Raw genomic sequence first — 5,310 nt, forward strand, 5'->3', positions numbered from 1 at the left:
TTTGTGCCGGAACGGATGTCGCGGGCTTTTGGCGTCTCCTCTGACCTTTGTGCCGGAACGGATGTTGAGGGCTTTTGGCATCTTTGATTACCTTACCGCTGGAACGGATGTCGCGGGCTTTCAGCGTCTTCGATTACCTTACTGCCGGAACAGATGTCGCGGGCTTTCGGCGACTTCGATTATCTGAGAAAATGGGATGGGTCTGCGGGATGTGATGTCTGTCCTGTGAAGTGCCCAACTTTAGCTAGTCAGATGCTTAGCCTCTCCTCTGACCTTTGTGTCGGAACAGATGTCATGGGCTTTTGGCGTCTTTGGATGATCTGATAGTGTACATAGAAAACCTAGAAGACAAAAACAAAAAACAAAACAAAACAAAAAAACCAAAACAACCCTGTTAGAGTTAATAGGCCAATTTAGTAGAGTGACAGGATAAAATTACCCATCTTTTTGCTGAACTGGATGCCTTTTATTTCCTTCTTTTGTCATAGCAAGCACTTCCAGTACAATATTGAAAAGAAGTGGTGACTTTGGGCATCCTTGTCTCGTCCCTGTTTGCAAGGAAAATGTTTTTAATCTTTCTCCATTGCGAATCAAGGTGGCACTTTGTTTTGCATATATACTTTTGACTATATTGAGGAAATTCCCTCTATTCCAATTTTGCTGAGTGCTTTTATCAGAAAGTTGTTTTGCATTTTGTCAAATGCCTTTTCTGCATCATTTACTAAGATCATACAGTTCTTATTATTTGCTTTGTTAGTATTGTGAGTTACATTGATTGTTTTTTTTATGTTAAACCCTCCTTGCATACCTATTATGAATCCCACTTGGTCATGGTGAATTATTTTGTTGATGTACCTTTGGGTCCTATTGGCTAGTATGTTTTTTAAGGATTTCTGCATCTATCTTCTTGAGAGATAATGGTCTGTAGTTTCCTTTCTTGGTAATATTTTTGCCTTGTTTTGGTATTAGGGTTATGCTTGCTTCATAGAAAGTGTTTCTTATTTTTCAATTTTTGAAATAACTTAAGTAGAATGGGTGCTAAATTCTCTCTGAATGTTTGGTAGAATTCAGCAGTGAAGCCATCTGGTCCAGGACTTTTCTTTCGGGAAAGTCTTTTTTTAATTTTTTTAAATTTCATCTCTTCTGAAGTGTTCGTGTGAGGTCTGTTCAACTGTTCTATATTTGTCTTTGTCAATCTTTGCAGGGGACGCATTTCAAGGCATTTGCTCATTTCTTCTAGGTTTTCACATTTATCAGAGTATTGCTTTTTTATAGTATTCTGATAATATCAATTTAATTTCCTTCAGTTCTGTTGTGATGTCACTTCTGTCATGTCTTATTAGAGTCATCTTTGTCTTTTCTTTTTTCTCTTTTGTTAAATTTGCTAATGGTTTGTCAATTTTATTGACCCTTTCGAAAAACCAGCTCCTGCTCTGACTGATGGTTCCAACTCTTTTTCTGTGTGTGTGTTTTTTTTTTTAATCTCATTGATTTCAGTTCTTGTCCTTATAATTTCTTTTCTTCTAGAGGTTGTAGGGTTAGATTGTTGATCTTTTTCTATTTGCTGAAGGTGTTAAGTTAGATCATTGATTCTTCTTTCTTCCTTTTTTTTTTATGTGTGTGCCTATTGCAAAGAACTGAGGCCTATCTTAGCTGTGACCCAGAGGTTTTGGTAAATTGTATTTTCATTATCATTTGTTTCAAGGAAATTTTTAATTGAATTCTTTATTTCTTTTATAACCCAGTCATATTCTAGCAGAGAGTTATTTAGTTCCTATATGGGTAGTTTTGTAAGCTCTTCTGTGTTTAATTTCTAGTTTTATGACATTGTGAGAAAATACTTTGTATTATTTCAATATTTTTGAATTTTTTAAGGCTTGCTTGGTGTCCTAACATATGATCAATTCTGGAGAACGTACCATGTGCACTTGAGAAGAAAGTTAATTGAGTTTTAGTTGGGTGCAGCACTCTGAATACACCAACAAGTTTGAGTTGGCTGATTGTATAATTTAGATCTTCTGCATCTTTGTTGAGTTTCTTTTGAGTTGTTTCTTTTTTAAAAAATTTTTAATAATTAATTTCAATGAAAATTTACAGAGACTTTGGAATTCCATTCGTTCATTGTTGCACTTTTCTCCCGTCTACTTCCAGTACACTCTCCTCTTTGAAAAGTAAAAGAAAAATTCTTTCATTGTTTTACAATCCTTTTGCCAGATCCATTCCACTATGCAGCCTTCACGCTGGACTCCTGGCATGACAAAAATACCTAAACACATATCCCTTTTAAACAGTTTTCTCCCTCATCTGTTTCAATGCAGTATACATTATTTATCCCATCTTAGTTTCCCCCCAACTCCCATGTCAGTCCTGTTTTACAACAGTGGCACCATTCAGTATTTGTCCTTTTATGATTGAGACACTTCACTCAGCATAATGCCATCCAGGGTCACCCACTTTGGATAATATTGCATGAGTTCCTTGTTTTTCAACGCCGTGTAGTATTCCATTGTGTGAATATACCACAGCTTCTCTATCCATTCTTTTGTTGATGGGCACTTAGGTTGTTTCCAACTCCTTGCTGTTGTGGTGATAGTGGTGTGTTGAAATCTCCAACCACTATTGTGGTGCTATTTCTCTCTTCAATTCAGTTAACCATGGTATTTTGCAGCTTTATCATTTGGTGCATTGATATTGGTCAAGTTTATGTCTTCTTGATCTATTGTGCTTTTAATCAGTATCTTCAATTGTGGTTATTATTATGAAATCTGTTTTTATCAGAGGTTAGTATTGTCATTCTGCTTTTTTGAGGTTGCCATTTGCTTGGCATATTTTTTCTGGCTTTTGATTTTGAGTCTGTCTTTCTCTTCCTTTTTAAAATGTGTCTCTTATAGGCAACATATTGTTTTGCTTTTTTTGAAAAATCCATCCTACTACTCTTTTTCTCTTAATTGGTGCATTTAGCCCATTCACATTAGGTGTGATTGTTGTCAGGTCAAGTTTTACTTTTTTGCTGTGTTTCTTTTTCTGTCATTTCTGGTCACTATGGTCCATTCACTTGCCTTTGGCATCTCTGTGTGTAGAATGTCACTTAAAATTTCTTATAGTTTTAGTCTTTTTTTCACAAATTTGTTATGGCTCTTCTTTTCTGCAAAAAATCTAATTTCCTCTTCAAATTTGATTGAGAGCTTTGCTGGATATAGGACCTTTGGCTGGCAATTTTAATCTTTCAATTTTCTGTTTTTGGCATCCCATTGCCTTCTAGTTTGAATGGCTTCTGTTGAGAAATCAGAATTTAATCTATTTGTTTCCCCTTTTAAGGTAACTCTTTGTTTTCCTCATGCTGCTTTTATCCTTATCTTTTAATCTGGAGAATTTGACTATATCTTGGTGGTTTTCTTTTGGGGTTTCTATTTGGGGTTCTCTGTGCTTCTTGAATGCGGATTTCCCTATTCTTTAAAAATACCTGGAAACTTTTCTTGTATTACTTCTTTCACAATCTTCTCAGTGATTTCCCTGTCACTCCCGTGTTCTGGAATTTCAGTCATATACATGTTATTCCGTTTTATGTCATCCCACATAATTCTAATGTTTTCTTCATTTTCTTTATTTCTTACCTCTGGTTTTTCTTCAAGTATGTTTCTAGTGAGGCTTTTGTCTTCCAGCTCACTGACTCATTATTTCTTCTCTTCAGTTCTACTTTTTTCTCCTACCAGAGTGTTGGACAATTCTGCCATTTTGGTCTTAATATTCTAGATTGCATTTTCATGCTTTCCTGTTATTTCCTGTACTGGGTTGGCTGCATTCTTTCTGTCTTGTGATGATTTTTTAATTTCTTGTACGATTATTTTTTCTATTCTGTCAATTTTTTCTTCCATCTTTTGTATTTTCATCCATATCTGTTCAAGTTTCTCCTCTTCCATATATTTCTTCTGGATTGTTATCTCTGAAGTATTTGCTGTTTTATTGACTTCCATTGATTCTTCCTATATTTGCATCTTTTTCTGTAGCTGATCAAATAGTTCTACATCAACATATTTCCTCTATTCTCTCTATCTGGGGTATTCATTTGGTTTGCTTTTTTAAGGGGAAGGGTTATTTTGTTTTTTTTTCATAATGACTGACATGATTGCTCCTTTCTTGACATAGCAGGAGTCTTTTCTTAGTGGATATTAGGTTGTTTTAGCTATAAAATTACCCAGGGTACAGCAATGTCTCATGAAGCACCTGTATATTTGTGCTCCTTCCTTGCAGTTTCCTCCCCCCCAAAGTTTTTGAATGACTAAGGAAGAAGCTTGTTGTTCCTTTCTGGAAGTGGCTCGTAACCTCTGTCAAGGTGCCCAGGACTTCCATGTTGCTTGAGTTAAGAGTCGCCACGTGGTCAAGCTAGACAGCAGCTTTCCCTCCAGATAACTGTGGGAGTAGCACCGGCAGCACAGTCCTGCTTCCTCACAGCCAATATACTTTTATAATAATGGGTGACTGGAATGCAAAAGTTGGGAACAGTGAAGAAGAATCAGTAGTCGGAAAACATGGACTTGCTGACAGGAATGAGGCTGGAGATAAAATGAAATAATTCTGTACAATCAATGACCTATTTATTGCAAATATCTTTTGTAAGAAACACAAATGATGACAATGCACATGGACTTTATCTGATGGTCTTTACAGGAATCAGATTGCCTACATCTGTGGAGCAAATTGCTGCAGAAGCTCAATGTCAGCTGTGAAAACTAGGCCAACTGCTGATTGTAGAACAGATTATAAACTACTCATATGCAAGTTCAAACTGAAGCTAAAGAAAATCCAATCCGATCCGATCCAATCCAATCCAATCCAATCCAATCCACTCTACAAGAATAAAAATTTGACATATCCCACTATAACTTAAAGATCATCTCAGGAACAGGTTTTGAACATTGATGAGCAAAGACCAGATGAGCTGTTAGAGGATATTAAGAATATCATCCATGAAGAATACAAAAAGTCATTACAAAAACAGGAGGGAGAAAAGACCAAGATGATGTCGCAAGAAATGCTGAATATTTCACTAGACCATCAAAAAGCCAAAGCAGGGAACGCACGCGGCCGCCCGCCAGACCGGGGAACACCACGAGAGGGACCAGGAGGAGACCCGGGAAGAGCAGCAGCCAGCCACCTGCCGTGGAACTCCAGAGGAGCGAAGACTGCCGGACACTGTGGGACCCCCCTGCAGCCCACACCTGTGTGACCCTTAGCACACAGGGTGCTGCTGCATAAACCCCCAGCAGCGCACAAGCCCCGTCCCCACCTCTTGGTGATTGTGTCCAACCC

General features: G+C 37.4%; 1 pseudogene; it reads left to right on the top strand.

The window, feature by feature from the left end:
- The first annotated feature begins 107 nt into the window (after positions 1-107).
- Positions 108-5,310, top strand: part of LOC102858194 — a 43,624-nt pseudogene continuing 38,421 nt past the window's right edge.

The sequence above is a fragment of the Elephantulus edwardii genome, unplaced genomic scaffold, assembly GCF_000299155.1.
Source record: "Elephantulus edwardii isolate Elephantulus edwardi_28Jun2011 unplaced genomic scaffold, EleEdw1.0 scaffold00320, whole genome shotgun sequence".
Classification (NCBI taxonomy): Eukaryota; Metazoa; Chordata; class Mammalia; order Macroscelidea; family Macroscelididae; genus Elephantulus; species Elephantulus edwardii.